This window comes from Oncorhynchus mykiss, chromosome 5 (genome assembly GCF_013265735.2).
Source record: "Oncorhynchus mykiss isolate Arlee chromosome 5, USDA_OmykA_1.1, whole genome shotgun sequence".
NCBI classification, from domain to species: domain Eukaryota; kingdom Metazoa; phylum Chordata; class Actinopteri; order Salmoniformes; family Salmonidae; genus Oncorhynchus; species Oncorhynchus mykiss.
Genome location: NC_048569.1, coordinates 52,666,518 through 52,688,254, shown reverse-complemented (window position 1 = coordinate 52,688,254; position 21,737 = coordinate 52,666,518). Strand labels below are relative to the sequence as shown.

General features: G+C 43.5%; 1 protein-coding gene across 1 annotated transcript in view; it reads left to right on the top strand.

Moving 5' to 3' along the window:
• The first annotated feature begins 208 nt into the window (after positions 1-208).
• Positions 209-21,737, top strand: part of ptprsa (protein tyrosine phosphatase receptor type Sa) — a 283,320-nt gene continuing 261,791 nt past the window's right edge. The window contains exon 1 of the mRNA XM_036977783.1: positions 209-414. The gene's annotated coding sequence lies outside the window, so the exon portion shown is untranslated. The remainder of the gene's footprint in view (positions 415-21,737) is intronic.

Sequence of the window (21,737 nt, the reverse complement as noted above, 5' to 3'; positions counted from 1 at the left end):
CATGACTTCATCACGTTATGTGGAGGAAAAGGAAAGGAGGGGGTGAAAAGAGCGCACGGGATGGGAAGAGAAAGGAGGAGGACAGCTGCGAGTAGAGGGGTGGGATAAAAGGGAGGGGGGCGAGAGAGGAGAAGTAGGGGGGCGCTATGACATCACCCTCCAGCCAAACGCATAGAGCTGTGGTTTATCCAAGCGCGGTTGAGGGTACAGTCCTGCGATTCCACATGCGTCCGAGCAACCTGCGCTGTCAGGGGGATTTTAAACACTACTCACCGCTAGAACCTGAACCGATTCTCTGGATCTGCCGCAGGACGCTCGCATACGGGATTATTGTTTATTTGTTTATTTGAACAAAATGTGTGTGTGTTTTGTATATGCACAATAAGAAAGAAAGGAACTCCATCATTGATAACGGTAGGAACAGTTGTCTTTTTTTCTAACGGAGTTGTATCCGCATGCTTGGAGGTGCTTCTTGAAACGAGAAAATAATTAAGCTATTTCAACTGGTTCTCCACTGTGGAATGCGTGAAGGGCAGTCTGCGCCCGATAGTGCCTGTCTGTGTACATACTTGTAAATGCTGATTGAGTAGCCTAGGAGGGGGATGCAGGCTGGTAGTGGTACCCAAAAAACAGCTCTCAAGAATACTGCAAGAAGCGTACCAGTGCCGCGGAACTCGGCGGGGTAGAGCTGACGCTGATAGGCTATAGCAAAGGTTAGGTGATGCTGTAGCCCTACTCCGTAGCCAAAATGTGCCCGATGCCATCCTCTCATATTCTTGTACAGTGTCAGTACTGGTGGCGGCAAACGTTATAGCCAAAAGAGCTGTTATAAAGAATACAGGGTCGGCTATGTGACCCTCGTTTTGACGGCATTTGGTCATTACAAGTTTATTCACTCTGTCTTATTTAAACCACACCAGGATGAATTTACAATATCCTAACTGGGGTGAAACTGGGCATGCATTTCACGCAACCATTTGTTACATTATAAAGCCTGTACGCTTCAGAGGTGGCTAGTCTTAATAACGCATTTCTGAATCATCTTCAATGGGAGGAGGAGGGGGGGGGGGGGGGTGCTGCGGCAGGTAGAAGCGGCAGGTAGTTTAGTGGTTCGATTCCCCGAGCCGACTGGGGGAAAAATCTGTCGATGTGTCCTTGAACAAGGAACTTAACGCTAATTGCTCATGTAAGTCGCTCTGCATAAGAGCGTCTGCTAAATGACTAACATGTAAATGAATGCTCAATGTAGCAGGTGCATATCTCCACCGGTTAATGAAGCCAACCATGAGATGCGAATGCGTTGCAGTTGAGTTCACTGATATGCATGTAGGCTATTGATATCACATTATACAATCGTATTGATCATAAATGGCACGGTACCTGATACGTTTCGAGAATTCAATGGCATCAGACAAGTAACGTCAATTTGATCTATTGTTGTGGTAGCCTAATGCAGATTTTGAACATGCATTGACATAGGTCTGTATCGTCGGGAATCTGACTCTGATCCATGTTTGCGCATTCAATAGCGGGGTTCTTTTTCTTGCCAATGATTTTTAGTTGTGGTGCGTTTTTTCAAGGTGCGCTCCCAAACCCATTCATTGAAAGGTGGAGTCAGGAGCAGTGTGATGTCTGGTGATTGTCTGAATTTTAGAGTGCAGGTGACACCCTTCTTAATGTCATTATCCTATTTCGACCGCCTTGACTGCTGGAGAGATTTTACTTGTAGAGGGACTGCTACTCTCTATTTTAGGTTGCATTATTTTTTAGCCTTTTATGTATACTCTACATAATTACTTATTTAGCCTTTTGAAATGAGGTTTAGGATTCTATTTGTTAGTTCTCTATATGGAGATTAGCCTAAACATTATTTATCCTGAAGTATATGGTGTTTTACTATTGGCACCAGTTACACTGCAATCGGCTTCACAGACGCATTGCCATTATGTGGACTTGTCACCGAAGGATGGAGATTTTAAGTGCCATTGATTGGTTACCAATATAGGCACATATCATAAAGAACCTTGCAAAAAGTGCTATTGAAAAACATATTTCCTTGTTTCCCAAATAGGATAATAAAATGTTCAATTGTTATAGCCGATACAATCACTCAGTTTCCCCCAATGAAACACTTTCATTGAAAATGGGGAAGAGGGAACCACGACATCTAAAATGTAACCTTTTTTTCAAACTGATCCAATTTAATTTGGTTGTGATTAATACATCATTATAGGCTAATCCTATTATTTTATGAAGTTGCGCATCCTGCCTTGTAGACGAAATCTCCTGACTTGATCGGAATGGGTGTGCGTTATAAGCTTTAGCGAGGCACATCATAAAAGCTCGCGAGGAACCGTATATTGCCAGGGCCAAGGCTGTTAAAAGAAAATGGGTTTATTCGGGGGGGTTTTCCGCTGTCCTACCCCGGTAACGTAGTTATAGCTTTTTTATGATGCCTAGGAAATGGCTTACGGGTTTCCAATGTAATGTAATCAAATGTATATGATGTTGCTGTGTATTACAGTTCTCCATTACGCATCATCACGTGAGAAATGTGGACTGACTCCTCTCTCCTGGATGCCGGTAAGCATCCAAGACGTGCAGGTGGCATCTCACCTAAGATTTCCACAGAAAGCACGACCACGCCCCTTGCTCACACTCAAACTGAAAATAACCCAGTCTGAGTCTCAGTAGTCTGAATGGGGGCTACTCAAACATTTGAACCTGGATTGGTTTGGAACTATTGAATATTATCTGAACGAAAATGTTTAATTCGAATATGTGTGGGTATAATTGGGGGCTTGCCCATTGGAAAAGTCTATGTAATTTTCAGCATATCTTGTTTCAGAATCCTCCCTCCATCCCTTTCCTCTTACCTCTCTCCTCCCGCCCTCTCCTTCCTCCATTCCTCTCCTTTCCCCCTTCCTCCTCTTCTTCAAAGAACAGTTAAGACATCCGGTTGTAATTTAACCTTAGCCAAACGTTTTGTTCTAAATGATGTTGTGTAAATGCCAGTCAAATACTGAAAACCATCACACCATAAATTATGTCATTTCTAATATAGGTCTAGACCACACCCCATTCTTTATTATGTAATATTACATGGAACTACATGGAAATAATCCATGGCATCCTCTGTTTCTCCTTCCAGCTCTAATGTTGGCTCCAATAGATATTATATCTCCCTCCCTCCACCAGTGCCACCAGACATTTCTGAGAGGTGAATGTCTATTCGTTATATTTTAGCTCAAAGATTTGAGAAATGATTCAGTGTTTCATCTCTTCTGTAGAGACGTTATCTTACCAGGTGAGGACTAAACAGGAGTCTCCTCCACAATGTCTTTAGTCAGCTCTGTCACTTGACATCCATATTAAGGGGGACTTCCCGGGAGTTAATGGCCTGTACGTGGTTTATGAAGCATCCACTCGTAAAATGTGTTGTTCACACACAGTCAAATACCTGTGTTGCCGGATGTGTGCTGTAACACGCCCAGAGCCGATCAGCAATCTACTGTTGTACCATGTTTTGTTAGGGGCCTACGGTCAGACCAAAGAGGCTGTAGGTTGTTAAGAAGCTTTAGGCATGCAGGCTTTAGGGCGGAAGGTAGCCTAGCGGTTATGAGCTTTGGGCCAGCAACCGCAATGTCACTGGTTCAAATCTCTGCACCGACTAGGTGAAAAATCAGTTGTTGTGCCCTTGAGCAAGGCACTTAACCTTAATTGCTCTGGCTAAGAGCATTTGCTGAATTACTAAAATGTAGCACGTCTAATCAATCAAGCAGACCTGTACGTATGCAACTGGGGGTGGGTTCAGGGTGGTTGAGCAACTTTCGTTTACAATGCGAGACCTTCACTTCAATCATGTTCCCTGGCGAAAGAGGGCTGTTGCCAGATGGGAGGTATACTGCTGCTGGTCGGTTTATACACACATACACACATTAACGTGCATCGACATGCATGTGCTCACAAACGTACACCGGTTCCAATCCACAGTTACTGAGATGAGTCACATTCTGCAGTCTCATTACTTCACCACCATACAGTACATGAGCGTGGCCGCCGCGTTCGTTAATGCAGTCCAAATGGAAATGGATGCGGCTGGCGAGGCTTTTAAAGCACCATAAAGGCATGGCGCATAGCAAGAAATATATAATAATGTCAAGTGTTATCGAGAGCTTTGTCGCACACACATACACTCGGCGGCGGCCATCTAATTATCCGGCGAGAGCTTGTTAGTTGTCACGTCAAGATAAACATTTGGGGTCATGTTTTCACGCTGCCAGCGGAATTCGAATTTCTGAGTAGGAAAATGTAAAAGTCTAAATATCCCTCCTACATCCACAGACTCTACACTCTGAGCACCCTCGCAACTCGCCGTGAATTAGTCATTTAAACGAGATCAGAAGTCAGATAATGTGAGAGAAACCCACGACTGGTGCAGCTAGTTCTCTGCTGCTGCCAAATGGTGGTTCATACAGTAGTTCTTATCAGGAAGCATATGGTCTTCAACTGTATATGCAAATCCATCCCATGAATACTCAGGGAAGGTGATAAAAATCCCTTGCTTTTAGCTGAATAGATCTAGTGGTCCACCATCATCACTGCAGACTTGCTAGACCTTTTATGATGTTCATTGCCTCTAGAACTAGAGCGAGTGAAGAAAATAATGATTCACCACTAAGTTTCCATCCATGAACATTCTGGCCTCATTTTACTCGTGACAATTTAATGGGTTTGATGTGTATGCACTTCCTGAACAAGTGGGGATTTCAAGAAAAAGCAAGATGAGGACAGGGGTACACTGCATGTGGAAAGCCAGGGACGTCTCCTCTGATCTGGGGAGAGAGATCAAGCTCACTCTCCTCTCCATGTCTCTGAGGTTTCTGGGAGAAACACCTTGAGGGCGTCTCCCGTGGCAACCAAATGGAAGGGGACTACGCGGAGTGATCCGTTGTCTCAACGTTGTCTCTCAGTTAAAGCAATAGGGTCTTGCTCCAGCAGATACTTTCTCCTCACTCCACAGACGCTGTGAGACACAGGAGATGAGACAGGATGCCGAAGGGTGCCAGAGAGGCAGGTCCGTTACCGCCACCAACAGCACAGGTGGTGTAATTACATTTACAATTAGAAGCTTGGTACACGCTATTGTGTACTAGCTAGCCAGTGTGTACTAGTTAGCTAGTGTGTACTAGCTAGAATGTACTAGCTAGCTAGTGTGTACTAGTTAGAGTGTACTAGCTAGCTACATAAACAACGGTGGTTGACATAACACCACGGACCAGAGCTAGTGCGCCAACTGGTATGTGAGTTGCACACTGACTCCCTGGAACAAAGCAACTGACTCAGGCGATGCACAAGACCAATAAAGGTCGACAGGTTGCGCTCGCACATGCCGTTTGTGACGCAAAAATACCATCTGAGACTCACACGCATATGCTTGGCGGTTGGTAGACCACGTGACCGTCAGCGCACAGCTGGATGCTTCTCTGTTTAAAGGGGAACGATCGATGTTCTTGGGGGATGCAAGAAAGGAGGTGGCACTCATGGTAAAGTCTGGCTTGGTTTCTGATCAACCGATAAGGAGAGAGGGAAGGGATGGAGGGAGGAAAAGAGGGGGGAGAAAGATAGCAAGAGATGCTGCTGTGAATGCTGAAGAAATCATCAAGTGCTGATTTCCTTTGTATTTTCTGAGCTACAGGCTTAGCCTCTATTGGAGGTTAGGGAGTGTCGCCTCCAGATATCCATCCAGTAATAGATAGATATAGCCTAAGTTACAGGTGTTGTGCACTATACTTTTTCTCTCCTACTGTATGTTACTCATTAGTATACAGCCTACTGTTGACTTCAAATCTACTCACATGTATTTTTTTATGAAGTATCATTAAGTATATTTTGAGAAACGCCTGCTCAATTTAAGTCATTTCTCACCGTGTTGCCATCTCAGTAACACTTAGGCCTCCTGAGTAGCGCAGCGTTCTACGGCACTGCGTCGCCATGCTAGAGGCGTCACTACAGACACGGGTTCGATCCCAGGCTGTGTCACAATCGTCCGTGATCTGGAGTCCCATAGGGCAGCGCACTATTGGCCCAGCATCGTTAGGGGAGGGTTTTCCTGGGGGGTTTCACAAGGCAGTCATTGTAAATAATAATTTGTTCTTAACTGCCTAGTTAAATAAAGGTTCAAAAGAAAAATCAACACATCATTGTAATAACTACACAGAGATACAGTTATTGTATATTTAGGAATTAAGCTAATAGAGGGAAATCCAATTACATGGCATATAAGACACACCGGTAAATATATGTTTGGAAACACATAATAGAAGTAATCATGGCATCATTTCAGTGGTGTTGAGACCGCATCACGTGTGCCCTGAATTCTGGTACTCCACTGCTTTTACTTGGAAATAGGCCTTTTACACACAAGCATTAGTAATGTGTGATTTTGATGTCGAAGAGTATGATGGACAAGCTGAAAACAAGGGAATGGATTTCTATTTTTACTACGTTTTATCCTTCTGTGTTGGTGTGTACTCAACAAACCTGTTTGAGCCAACATGATAGATTGCGTGCTTAGAGACATTCAAATGAGAGTAGAATTCTTAATTGCCCTTTAGGCACTTTCTCTTGGACGTTTCATCTTTGAAGCACTGACAGTTTGCAACACCAGGTACAGATGACTGTGTCATGACGTTGGCCTGTGGGTAAGGTTTATGACCCCCCCCCCATAAATACATTTCTCCCTTCCCTCTCTCTTGACTCTACAGAGGGACTCTTGAAAGCCTTTGTTAAACAGAGACGTTCTGGGAACGTCAGAAGGTGGGGGGAAATGAACCATAGTTTGGTAATCCAACCAGTTGAACATATGCGTTGGTACTTAATGAATATGATGTCAGTTCGGTTGTCATCTGAGACATTCTCATCAATGATAGGATGACATAAACGGTACAGTGGAAAGTCTACACATTATAGTTATCAGGTTCACATGGAATTGTTGTGCAATTTAAATGTTTGAATTTGAAATTATTTGGGAGTGGATGAAATGTGATTTTAGCTTCTAAAATGTGAGACTTGGGTTTTCATGAGTGAATTTGGCCCGACTCAGTGGCCCACCCACGTGAAGAGAAATTGGTTATAAACTATGAAACACGCCCTCCTCTCCCTTCCTATATAAAGCCTTGACGACAATATAACTTTCTGTTCCAGGTACATTAGGATGACGATCCGATATCAGAAGGGTTCAGATAATAACTACAGAACGAAGCCAACCTCAGCGTGAGCTTTGGTTGCGAATGGTATGAACTTTGAACTCTTATTCACTACAGAAATTATTCCTCCTAGCCGTTGAGTTAGCAACAGCAGCTGCAAACGTGGGCTAGGAAAGAACAGACAGGGTATCCCGTCTACCACACAATGACGTTACTACAACGTATCCAATTACCACCAGATACATTCTTCCGAGGGCAGGAAGATCTCTGTTGGCCAACACGATCAGCATCTACGACCAACCTACCGAAGCGCAGCTCAGAGTAAATATTTATTGCATTTTCCTTTTCCAAATGGGCGGTAATTTAGAATGCATAAGATTCTTCATGTACGATAGAGTAGCTGCCTACGGCCCGACAGAGACATCGCTTCGGACGTTAGGGACGTTTTCCTTTATGAAATTATTTGTAATCAATGTATAGTTCATTCTGTGTATATGTAATTCTGTGTGATTAGGTATTAGGTATTTAGTAAATAAATAATTAAACCCAATTTTGTATTGCTGATTCAACTTGTTAGCCAGGGTTCGTGAAGATATCTGAAAGTTGTAAATTCTTTGTTGAGACTGAAAAAAGATGACGATTAATATTGACTGCTATTGATGTAAAATATTTCTAGGTCTTTAAGAGTTTATTCGGAAGATAACTACTTACTAGTTAATTACATTTACATGATTAGCTCAATCAGGTAATATTAATTACAGAGAAAGGATTTTATAGAATAGCATGTCATATCACTTAATCCGGCATAGCCAAAGACACCACAACTGTATATGAATGGACAAAGCCATCGATCACGTGACAACATTCATTCCTATGTGAAGATTTAACAGGGCATTTGAAGCCAACATACACAGTTTGAGCTAGTCCAGGAAGTGATATTGCAGGCTAGCTCAGTGTTTCCCCTTTCAATGAGTATCCCCAGAAAACCCAAAGTGTCTCTGTGAAAGTTCCCAGAACATTCATTTGGTATCGACAAATGTTCTCATAACACAAAAGCTGTCCAGTCGTGCTGATGATTATACAATGTTTGAATAAAACATTTGCCTGATGTTGCAAGGACATTCCTAGAACACATTTAGTCTGTTCTTTAATGGTTCCCAGAATGTTTTATTAGGTTGTGGGAACACCCTGGTGAGAACATTGTGGGGACATCACAGAAGATATGTTCCTAAATATAAAAACTATCCAGTTGTGCGGATGATTCTACAATGATTCTTTTAGGGTGCAAAAAAACATTCACCTGATGTTGCAAGAACGTTCCCAGAACACAGACTGCTTCTTTAGGTAGTGGGAACTATGTGGGGAAATGACAAGGAGAAAAACACTAAAACACTAAAACAGCCCAGTTGTGCTGACATTCAGATAATGTTTTTATCAGGGTTCACAAAACATTTAATTGATGCAAGCATGTTGACAGAACAGCCGTTCTGAGTTCTTTAAAGGTTCCCAGAACATTTCATTAAGTTATGGGAGTTGTCTGGGATACTCACATAGGTTGCACAGAACATTCCAACAACTTTGCGCAATGTTCCACAATTTCCAAATAAGTCATTTTTATGACGAATCATTGCATATTTGTTTTAGGTTTAACATAATATTCCATTGATGATCACGAAATAAACATTTTACCTTGTCTTGGAGGTCCTCAGAATATTTCAAGAACATTCTCAGCATGCACATTTGTAGCTCCTTAAAGCATAAGAAATCAGATTGGAATACATCATAAAATACAAATACCCCATAATGACAAAGCAAAAACTAATTTTTGTCTGGGCTCTGGCTGGGCCACTCAAGGACATTCAGGGATTTGTCCCCAAGCCACTCCTGCGTTGTCTTGGCTGTGTGTTTAGGGTCGTAGTCCTGTTGGAAGGTGAACCTGCAAAATCTAGATCCCTACGAATCAGCTGGACTAGACAATCTGGTCCCTCTCTTTCAAAATTATCCGCAGAAATTGCAACCCTTATTACTAGCCTATTCAACCTCTCTTTCGTATCGCCCGAGATCCCCACAGATTGGAAAGCTACCGCGGTCATCCCCCTCTTCAAAGGAGGAGACACTCTAGACGCAAACTGTTATAGACCAATATCCATCCTGCCCTGCCTTTCTAAACTCTTCGAACGTCATGTTAATAAACAGATCACCGACCATTTTGAATCCCACCGTACTTTCTCCTCTATGCAATCTGGTTTCTGAGCTGGTCATGGGTGCACCTCAGCCACACTCAAGGTCCTACACAATGTCATAAGTACTGTGCAGCCCTCTTCATCGACCTGGCCAAGTCACCGCATTCTTATCAGCAGACTCAATAGTCTTGGCTTCTTAAATGACTGCGCCGCTTGGTTCACCAACTACTTCTCATATAGAGTTCAGTGTGTCAAATCTCTATGTGGGTGACACAGGGTTCAATTCTCGGGCCGACTCTTTTCTCTGTATATATCAGTGATCTCGCTCTTGCTGCTGGTGATTCTCTGATCCATCTCTACGCAGACGACACCATTCTGTATACATCTGGCCCTTCTTTGGACACCGTGCTAACAAACCTCCAAACAAGCTTCAACGCCATACAACACTCCTTCTGTAGCCTCCAATTGCTTTTTAATGCCACTAAAACTAAGGGCATGTTCTTCAACCGATTGCTGCCCGCACCCTCAGCCCGACTAACATCACTACTCTGGACGGTTCTGACCTAGAATATGTGGACAACTACAAATACCTAGGTGACTGTAAACTGTAAACTCTCCTTCCAGACTCACATTAAGCTTTTACAATCCAAAATTAAATCTAGAATCGGCTTCCTATTTCACTCATGCAGCCAAACTAACCCTCGTAAAACTGACATTCCTACCGATCCTTGACTTTGGCGATGTCATTTACAGAATAGCCCCCAACACTCTACTCAGCAAACTGGATGTAGTCTATCACAGTGCCATCCGTTTTATCACCATATACTACCCACCACTGCGACCTGTATGCTCTTGTTGGCTGGCCATCACTACATACCTGTTGCTAAACACACTGGCTCCAGGTCATCTATGAGTCTTTTTTTCACCCTTTTTTTCTTCCCAATTTCGTGGTATCCAATTGGTAGTAATTACAGTCTTGTCTCAACGCTGAAACTCGGGCTCGGGAGAGGCAAAGGTTGAGAGCCCTGCGTCCTCCGAAACACAACCCAACCAAGCCGCACTGCTTCTTGACACAATGCACATCCGACCCGGTAGCCAGCCGCACCAATGTGTCGGAGGAAACATAAAACACCTGGCGACCTGGTCAGTGTGCACTGCACCCGGCCCGACACAGGAATCGCTAGTGCGCGATGATACAATGGATATCCCTGCCGGCCAAGCCCTCTCCAACCCGGACGACGCTGGGCCGATTGTGCGCCGCCTCAAGCGCCTCCCGGTCTCGGCCATCTGCGACAGAGCCTGGGCTTGAACCCAGAATCTCTGGTGGCACAGTGATGCAGTGCCTTAGACCACTGCGCCACCCGGGAGGCCCCATCTATAAGCTAGGGGTCCCCGCCTAATCTTAGCTCACTGGTCACCATAGCAACACCCACTCGCAGCGCGCACTCCAGCAGCCAATCTGTAAATAGCACACCTGGCTATCTCATCCACATAGTGTTACTTACCCTCTTGCTCTTTTGCACCCCCAGTATCTCTACTGGTACATCATCATCTGCACATCTATCACTCCGTGACTAATGGTAAATTGTAATTATTTTTGCCTCTAGGGCGTATTTATTGCCTACCGCCATACTCTTCTACATATGCACACAATGTACATAGATTTTTCTATTTTTCTTTTAATATGTGTTATTGACTGTACGTTTGTTTATCTGTAACTCTGTGTTGTTTTTGTCACACTGCTTTACTTTATCTTGGCCAGGTCGCAGTTGTAAATGATAATTTGTTCTCAGCTGGCCTACCTGGTTAAATAAAGGTGAAAAAAACAAAATAAACCTTTGCTCCTGTCTAAGGTCCTGAGCACTCTGGAGCAGGTTTTTGTCAAGGATCTCTCTGTACTTTGCTCCCATTCATCTTTCCCTTGATCCTGACTAGTCTCCCAGTCCCTGCCACTGAAAAACATCCCTACAGTATGATGCTGCAACCACCGTGCTTCACCATAGGGATGGTGCCAGGTTTCCTCCAGACATGACGCTTGGCATTCAGGCCAAAGAGTTCAATCTTGGTTTCTACAGACCAGAGAATCTTGTTTCTCATGGTCTGAGAGTCCTTTCGGTGTCTTTTGGCAAACTCCAAGCGGGCTGTCACCTGCCTTTTACTGAGGAGTGGCTTCCGTCTGGCCACTCTACCATAAAGGACTGATTGGTGGAGTACTGCAGAGATGTTTGTGCTTCTGGAAGGTTGTCCAATCTCCACAGAGGAAGCGTTTTGCTACACCCGCATTAACATTTGCTAAATATGTGTATGTGACCAATACAATTTGATTTGGAGCTCTGTCAGAGTGACCATCGGGTTCTAGGTCACCTCCCTGACGAAGGCCCTTCTCCCACGATTGCTCAGTTTAGCCATGCGGTCAGCTCTAGGAAGAGTCTTGGTGGTTACAAACTTCTTCCATTTAAGAATGATGGAGGTTACTGTGTTCTTGGGGACCTTCAATGCAGCAGAATTTTTTTGGGGTAGCCTTCCCCAGATCTGTGCCTCGACATAATCCTATCTCGGAGCTCTACGGACAATTCCTTCGACCTTATGGCTTGGTTTTTTCTCTGACATGCACTGTCAACTGTAGGACCTTATATAGACAGGTGTGTGCCTTTCCAAATCATGTCCAATCAATTGAATTTAACACAGGTGGACTCGAATCAAGGTGTAGAAACATCTCAAGGATGATCAATGGAGACAGGATGCACCTGAGCTCAATTTCGAGTGTCTTAGCAAAGGGTCTGAATACTTATCTAATTGTGATATTTAAGTTTTTTATTTTGAATACACATGCAAACATTTCTGAAAACCTGTTTTCACTTTGTTATTATGTGGTATTGTCTGTAGATTGATGAGGGAAAAATGTATAATGTATTCCATTTTAGAATAAGGCTGCAACATAACGTCAAGGGGTCTGAATACTTTCCGAATGCACTGTATGAAGAGGATGGGAATGTTTTTATAACTCTGAAATGGTTCTGTGTCCCGACTGACCATATTAGACCGAAAAACCCCTGCAAGGCCATAGCTATCCACTGGTGGCACAGAGGGCTAATGATCTAGTTACAGATCTGAAGATTGCAGGCTTCTTTTACCATGTTTCTTTTGAAGAAAAATACAATTGTGAAATTGAGGCTCAGATACACTCTACTGACAGATAACTATTTGTTTCATAAATATTTATACATCCAGTCAGAAATGCAGAATTTATTAACTCTAAACAATAAATAATAGTGTAAAAATGACTGTTGAACTCTCTTTTTTGAAACGCACCCAATATAATTTCTACTTTGTGAAGCTTGACATGGTCTCCCCTGTCATATATTTCATGATCTGAAAAGAAAAAGTGATCCTAGTTCACTCATAGTCTTGAATACCTTGTAAATATGGTCCCAGAAGTACGTAGAATATAAAGAGGATTAGTGAAATGATGGGGAATAACCAGTATTTCCCTGTTAGTTATGTCTAAGGCTAAAAAGGAAGCATGTAATTCCTGATTGACCATACTGCCAGAGGATGAAAGATCTGGCTTGGAAACCAACCATTATAGGTTCAGAACCCACATGTGAATATTGTTAACGTGTAGAAAATGTGGTTGTGTTTGTTAGATTAAACACTGTTCAAATGTCCTATTAATAAAATACTGTGTGTCTATATCACCTTGTAGTGGGGCCATATACTTTGTGATGTCCCCACAATGTTCCCACCAGACTGTTCCCACAAACTAATGAAACATTCTGGGAACCTTTAAAAGAACAGACTAGATGTGTTCTGGAATGTTCTTGCAACGTTAGGTGAATGCTTTATACAAACAATGTAGAATCATCAGCACGACTGGACAGTTATTGTGTTATGAGAACATTTGCCGCGACCTAGCAAATGTTCTGGGAACATTCACAGAACCAATTTTAGTTTGTTGGGAAAACATTACTGGTACATTGTATTATAACATTACCTGGAAACCTCAATGAGAACTTATTGGGAATGTTGTGACTGTTACAGATGTTGTGTACAACATTTTAGTGTGTGTTATGAGAGCATTCCAAGGATATTTCATATTTTTTCAAATAAATAAATGTATGATCATTCTTTTAATGATTTTGGGATGTTATTATCCTAATGTTAGGATTTTTTTTCTAACAAGAAGTTCATGGGAATCTTAGTAGATATTTGGGCAATGTTCCCGGTTTGCTGGGTCGACCGGTGTACGGCAGGCTACTATTAGCAAGTAAACCTATTCTGTGTGCAATTTGAAAATAAACAGTTCAACGGCATATATCTGCTGTAATAGAAGCAATTATTTGTACCATGATTGTCTTAGATTTTTAATTTTAAAAAATGTACACGAAGATTGACCACAAAGATTGCCATTTTCCCATACACTATAATGAGGGATCCTGTTTTCTGCTAACAATGCCTGCAGTACCGTTGTCAGCCTGTCAATGAGAGGGGGCAGTTGTTCTACCCTGACATATACACAGAACGTACAACACGACGTATTACACAAGACATTTAATTGGATCAACATGAAGCAACAGTCACGAAGTGAATGTCAAGATAGACTATGAATGGTGGCGGATGAGAAACCATGCTGTGATTGATGTCTCATCCTCCCTGCACGGGCAGGTTCCCCCGTCTCCAATCAGCTCCATACAGATTGGACAACAAACTCTCCCTGGCAGGACACCTTTATTCAGGAGCATAGACAGTTGAGAGCTCTATCATTGGCATTGAGGAAGAAGTCTCTCTCTGGGTTATGCTGTTAACGAGGCTAGCGCCACATGGCCCCTCCGGTCTTTACCTCTTGAAGGTCACCTCAACATTTCCCCTGCTCCCCGACGCTTCTTTGCCGTGACAACCCAGTCGCTGGTTGCTGCAGATAACGTCTGTCCCAGCGAGGGGAACCCATGATGATAGCTCTTTGAGACAACGGCAGGAAGACGCCATCGATAGTTGTTTACTCTCTTAGTTTGAACAACCGCTGGTTGTTCGTCAACATCATTTATTTATCGGTGTATTATCTGTGAATTATTTATATTTTTGTCTTCAATGCCTTCATATTTTATTCAAGTGATACTACAATGGTCTGTGTGTGTTTTGTATGTTTTGTGAGTTCAAGGGAGGACCAAGGCTAGGGCAGCAGAATTAAGACCCTGTACATTTCACCTGCAGGTACAATAAAATCCTCATAGCCCCCACATTGATCTCCCCAAGAATAAACCACTTACTCCGCTGTGTGCGTGACCATGTGGGCCTCGTCAATTATTTAGCCGAGAGTGCTGTGCAAGCTTCCGTTTGCATGCAACAATGGGCCCGGGGAACTGGGAGTGAGGGACAGAGAAAGGGAGAGAGAGAGAGAGAGAGAGAGAGAGAGAGAGAGAGAGAGAGAGAGAGAGAGAGAGAGAGAGAGAGAGAGAGAGAGAGAGAGAGAGAGAGAGAGAGAGAGAGAGAGAGAGAGAGAGAGAGAGAGAGAGAGAGAGAGAGAGAGAGAGAGAGAGAGAGAGAGAGAGAGAGAGAGAGAGAGAGAGAGAGAGAGAGAGAGAGAGAGAGAGAGAGAGAGAGAGAGAGAGAGAGAGAGAGAGAGAGAGAGAGAGAGAGAGAGAGAGAGAGAGAGAGAGAGAGAGAGAGAGAGAGAGAGAGAGAGAGAGAGAGAGAGAGAGAGAGAGAAAAGGGGGGACTGGGCCTTTGTAAGAGGCATCAACAATTATTGATCAATGTGGATATATGTCTGCCATTGTACCTGGTTGAAACATGTCCAGCCTACCTTGCTGGATTATTATCTTTGCCTCCCCTTCTCGACTTTCCATCGCTGGTGAAGAGCTACCTACAACAGCATACACATTATATTATTCAATGCTAGTGCCATTCACTCCCTCCCCTCTGTTCTCTCAGTCTATATATTCTCCTATTACCGGCTCAAACAAAGCCTCGTGAATCCAAATGGATTTGTCTACCTGATTCCCAGGCCATTTCTTAGACTCACCCTCCCGGAGACGTAATTCCAAGTGTCCTATTAGGCTTCGATCCATGCATGCGAGTGAATCCAGATTCTGGATCCAACTGGGGAGGATTTGGAATTGGAATTGGAATTTCAATGCTCCGGGTTGCATCTAAGAGAATGAACAGACTATCCTATTTGTGTGTGTCACTCTTGACGGGCTAACAAGCTATAAACACCAGCACAAAGGATAGGCTTAGGCGACACGCCGAAATGTTGCTTCAGTAGGCATGTTAGTTTTTGTCGTGCTCTTTTTTTGCGAGCCATTATGTTTGTGAATTCGGGCCTCTGTCTCCGCTCAGCCTTGTAGCGTCTCACAAACCCAATCTGAGGGGCTAAATGGCACTGCGGTGTAGTTATTAGCACATGATAGTCTATCAGGAGTATTGCATTTAATTAAGAGTTGAAAAATGTCCCCCTTGCCACACTTTGCTGAAGCCCCGCAGGATTTATTGTTTGTCCAGTCCCATTGATTAAAGGATTCTCGTAATTGTTTTGCCTGCGCCTGACCTGTGTTTTCTTCAGCCAGCGAGTTCAATAGCCGCCCTGACTGCTAGTGTTAGCTTGGCTTCTCCTCTGATTTGGTTTGATTTGATTTGATAGGCATGTTGAGTAAAACTAAGTGGAGAAGAGGCTGCCTTTCGCTTGTTTACTAATTTTCAAAGCGAAGATAGAGTTTCATGAGGAGGAGATGAGTGCCAAGGATCATTAGCTTAGCTAACAGTGCTTAGTGAATGGTTAAAAAATGTCTGGCTCTTATCTATGGGTGGGCTACTGGGCCTCAGATACAAGAGTAAGAAGCAATGAATGTGCAATGTGCTTGTCCTCTGCTGTGGATGGATGAGTCTGTGTAATCTATGGAATGTTGGGAATGTGCCTGGTTGTTTTTTACTTTCATAATCCTGGAGAAAGAAGGGGAGAAAGGGAGGGAGGATTCCCAGGTGCGGTTTGCGAAGGAGGAACAGGCGGAGAGATGATTGAAAGCCGGAGAGCAGCCAGAGGTCCCAACGTGTTTTCAGACGCAGGGAGCTTAGCATATTTGAACCCAATGATAACTCCTAGAGAGGTTCGGGCCCTCTTTCCCACACATAACCTGCGCTCATCAAACCTCTCCCTCTGCCTCTTGCCTCTGTGTTCAAGCTTTATGATTGGCCGTGCCATCTTACTTCTGCTTCCTGCCTCCATGTTCAAGTTTTTCGTGTTTATTATAGCTGCCGTTTGTTTGCTTGGTTGCTTGTTTTCGGTCAGTTGCTTGTTGGTTAGCCACCTCCAATCAGAGGTAGGATAGAGACAGAAGGTAGGAAGGATGCTCGGTGGAAGGATGAAGTCTACTTAAAGGTTATTTATTTCTGCTGTTGCTTTGTTGGGGCAAGGGAGGAAGTGACAAAGCGCCGGTTGTTTATGACCCCCAGCTAAGTGCTGTCGGGCGGCTTTCCAGCAGGAAGTCGCTGCTGCCTCTCTGTTTAATTCATGTCCTTGGAGGTGCGTGTTACTGTGGCAGTGAGGTAGATGAGTTAACCAGGGGGGAGTTTCACAGGGCTTAAAAAAGAGAAGAAAAAAAACGCACAAACACTGCCAATTCCCCCTCTATCGCCATTGCTTTGGTATGTAACAGACCTTTGACAAACCAAATCGGACTGTCAATTTCTCAACGCTGCCCTGTTCATCATATTCACAGAGATGGGCTGGGGAGATATGGGGTATGGTTAGACTTGCTTATTACTGGACAGTCCTGGAGAACTTGGCTTGGCTGCTTTTTCAGAATGTTTAAATGTTTTAAGAGGGAGCGATGAGAGGAGGATAACACCTCATGTCTCGGTCCAGCTGCAACCTCTTGATGACTCAGCAGTGCCACTGGAGGGAGGGAGAGAGAGTGAGAGCAGGGAGTTCACCCCCTCCACTAACCCCCCAACCTCTGTGTACCTCTGTGAAGTCAGCGAGTGCCTTTTTTAATTGACAGGAGAAGAAAGGCCTCATTATCCACTCGAGAGCCTCGATTGCTGAGCCTGTTTCATGTCATTTCAAGTAAATTCTCTCCTCTGTTTCTCATTTTCCTCTCTCACGTTCTCTCTCTCTATCTCTCTTTCTCTCTGTCTCTCATTCTCTCTCGTTTACTCCTCAGCTGCTCAACTCCCTTCCATTCCCCACTGATTCCTCTGCTCTCTCCCTTTCTTCTCTCTAAGTCTCTCTCTTTCCCTTCATCTATTTGCATTTCCCTCTTGAATTCTCTCCTGGCTTGCCTCTCCGCTTGTCATCTCTTCCACTCGATTTCTAAAGCATTCTGGGGTTTCTTTTTAAAGAGGGAAATGAAGACAGATAGGGACTGAGGTCAGGTATTGTTTAGAGACTTTCCTAGGCAGTCAGCTCTGGAAAATATATAGGCCAATCTGCATAAATTAGCCAGTACCATTATACGTTTTGAAATGAAGCTGACGTTGAAATCCTTATGGTCTCGTAATTGGAGATTTGTTACCCATAGTCTAATTTTATGAAACCAAAGCGAAGGTTAGTAGTTCTTACCTATAGTACATTTTACTTCAGCACACGGGATGGATTTTTAAGTGAGTCATGATACCCATTTGATGGAAAAACAATGTATGCCATGTCATAGACGTATCCTAGCTGCCGGTTTGAGAAACTCTCTCAAATGTGCTTCCCGCTGTGTGTTTACTATGGGAGTTTCAGAGTTAGACTAGAAGTGCACGTACAGTGGGGCAAAAAAGTATTTAGTCAGCCACCAATTGTGCATGTTCTCCCACTTAAAAAGATGAGAGAGGCCTGTAATTTTCATCATAGGTACACCTTCAACCATGACAGACAAAAGGAGGAAAAAAATCCAGAAAATCACATTGTAGGATTTAATTAATTAATTAATTAATTTGCAAATTATGGTGGAAAATAAGTATTTGGTCAATAACAAAAGTTTATCTCAATACTTTGTTATATACACTTTGTTGGCAATGACAGAGGTCAAACGTTTTCTGTCTTCACAAGGTTTTCACACACTGTTGCTGGTATTTTGGCCCATTCCTCCATGCAGATCTCCTTTAGAGCAGTGATGTTTTGGGGCTGTTGCTGGGCAACACGAACTTTCAACTCCCTCCAAAGATTTTCTATGGGGTTGAGATCTGGAGACTGGCTAGGCCACTCCAGGACCTTGAAATGCTTCTTACGAAGCCACTCCTTCGTTGCCCTGGCAGTGTGTTTGGGATCATTGTCATGCTGGAAGACCCAGCCACGTTTCATCTTCAATGCCCTTGCTGATGGTAGGCTTTGTTACTTTGGTCCCAGCTCTCTGCAGGTCATTCACTAGGCCCCCCCCCCCATGTGGTTCTGGGATTTTTGCTCACCGTTCTTGTGATCATTTTGACCCCACGGGGGTGAGATCTTGCATGGAGCCCCAGATCGAGGGAGATTATCAGTGGTCTTGTATATCTAATAATTGTATGTCTAATAATTTCCTAATAATTGCTCCCACAGTTGATTTCTTCAAACCAAGCTGCTTACCTATTGCAGATTCAGTCTTCCCAGCTTGGTGCAGGTCTACAATTTTGTTTCTGGTGTCCTATGGTCGTGGCCATAGTGGAGTTTGTAGTGTGACTGTTTGAGGTTGTGGACAGGTGTCTTTTATACTGATAACAAGTTCAAACAGGTGCCATTAATACAGGTAATGAGTGGAGGACAGAGGAGCCTCTTAAAGAAGAAGTTACAGGTCTGTGAGAGCCAGAAATCTTGCTTGTTTGTAGGTGACCAAATACTTATTTTCCACCATAATTTGCAAATAAATTCATAAAAAATCCTACAATGTGATTTTCTGGAGAAAAAAAATCTAATTTTGTCTGTCATAGTTGAAGTGTACCTATGATGACAATTACAGGCCTCTCTCATATTTTTAAGTGCGAGAACTTGCACAATTGGTGGCTGACTAAATACTTTTTTGCCCCACTGTATGTGTGACTATATTAAATGCCAACCCCATCTAATGCGGATCGTCACCTGCTATGAATTTTTCATGTCCCTCGTGTCCTACTCTGAGTGGCCCTCGTCTCCACTAGTTCCTGCTAAGCCTTGGCATTTTAACCCTCTCAATATAGTGCATTAATGGCCACCTTTGTTTGCATCTTTTGGTATTCAAAGCAATGATCAACACCAGACACTCTGTTTAATATTTACCTGGACCGACTCTGCTTTCATTGCCTTCACTGGAATGACATAGATGTGCGGGGTTGTATTCTCTGGTATCGCACAAGTGTGTGTGTGGAGGGAGTTTTTGCAAAGGAAAGGGAAAGGGGAACACTAGAAACAACACTGTGATTTCGGACGTTTGAGAAAAAGGTCCCGAGGACGTCGGTGTATGCCTTCCTCTGTGCTCACCGCAAACGACTGCCCAGCGATCGGAGCAAACTCGTGTTGCTCGGCTCCGCAGAGTTCTCCTTTGGAGCACTGCGCTCTGGCGGTTCGCAGTGCCCTAGCAAGCCACAAGAATATTGATGATACCTGATGGTAATAGCGTGTCGTTTATTTTTTTCATGATCTTGTTTTAAGCCTTCCCCCTGAAAACCATTGCACCAACCTTAATCACTCGGGAATTAATACCGAAACTTAACCCGTTGAGTCGTTTCTGTTTCAACCCTGGAAGCAAGTGGGATGAATGCATCAAATATAGACATTCACCCATAACACATTTAATTTTCGAAAAGGAAACTATGAGATCTTGTTGGTTAGATCGCTATATATGTATCCTTGCACTCTGTGCACTGTATTCACTGACATAAGGACATCATCTTTTTCTCTTCACTCTCTACAGCACACTCAGGATTAGCATAAAGTATGTTAGCAAATTGATATGCAGGTCAAACCTTCATTCCCGTCAGTAAAATGGTTGAAATGACGACTCTCTGGAGAGAGAGTGATCAAAGGTCCTTTTTTCTATGTATCTCTTTTCTATAGGTCTTGGTGCCTTTTAGTCGAGACACGAAGCTATTAGACCAACGGGCCTTTCTCAAAGTCCCGAACATCAATCAAATGAATTGATATCTACCATAATGAATTGTTATCCTCTTTTCAAAAGGCTGACTTGCCTTGTTTTGGTCCTACTGTTATTTCTGAATGCTTTCATATTGATGTTCTCTTCTTGTCGACCTCTGGGCCTTTTTTTTGTTGCCTGGAAATATATACCAGTAAATGATGGTATGGGTAAAAGAGAACCTTTCCATTTCACATGTATTCTAGGCCTACTTCAATTTAAGTGTACACTCCTATGTACATAGGGCACCGCACTAGTGAGTCAAGTAGCTACTCATCTCCTCTCTCCTCTCATGAATGTCTATAGCCTACTATCTCCACATTGTCAGAAACATATGCCTCCCCCCCCGAACAACAGCTGTATCCTGACAGTGTATTGGGTATGATGTTGTGATACCGTTTTATTTGTGGCCCTGACTTCACACTTACTGTGTCTCTCCTTTCTTTCCCTTTTGACAAATTTGCTCTAATTTATAGCTGTGTGTAAAAGGCTTGGGAGGCAATCCATTCTCCTATCATCCTCCTCCTGATCAGGCGCAAACACCATAAATCAGACATGCTTGTGTGGGCCTTAACTATTTATGGCGGGCTAATGCTCGGCATAAGGAGATAGCCTACTGTATAGTAGAACTTGTTAATCACTCTGTAGCTACTGTGCGTTATTGGTATTGGCGACCAACTTCAAGTGCCTATTCCTTGCTTTTTTCCTCCTCTTCTTTTGTCCTTGAGCTTCTCGAAAGGTGCTTGAAATGCAATATAGGCCTGTATTCTCAATCATTGTGATGTGAAATGACGGAGTCCTTCTCATGTTATTTCTTCATAAAAGTGTGGAGGGTATGTGGCTACTGTACAGTACATACTGCACGAGGACTACTTCTTCAAGAATACTATCGAGTGGTTTAGAGTGATGCTAATTGTTGGAAGTGGCTGCTTTAATGGCCTCTAAGTTCTGGCTGAGACAGGAAAATGTGTAATGTGTCTTTATGGACTAACCCATCCTCCTGCACTATGGCTGTTTTAGAGTTGGACTCTCTCTCGCTCTCTTTCCTCTCTTCCTCCCTCTGTCTTTGCCTAATGGCTGGTAATGAAGAGGGCATTTGAGAAGAGCTGACCCATGCACGTCCTCCTCCTCTCTCTCTCTCTCTCTCTCTCTCCCACACACACACACACACGCACGCACACGCACGCACACACGCACACGCACGCACACACACACACACGCATACACGCACTTGGCATATAGAGATTGTCCTTCAGAATATCAGTCATGACAATCTTTCAATC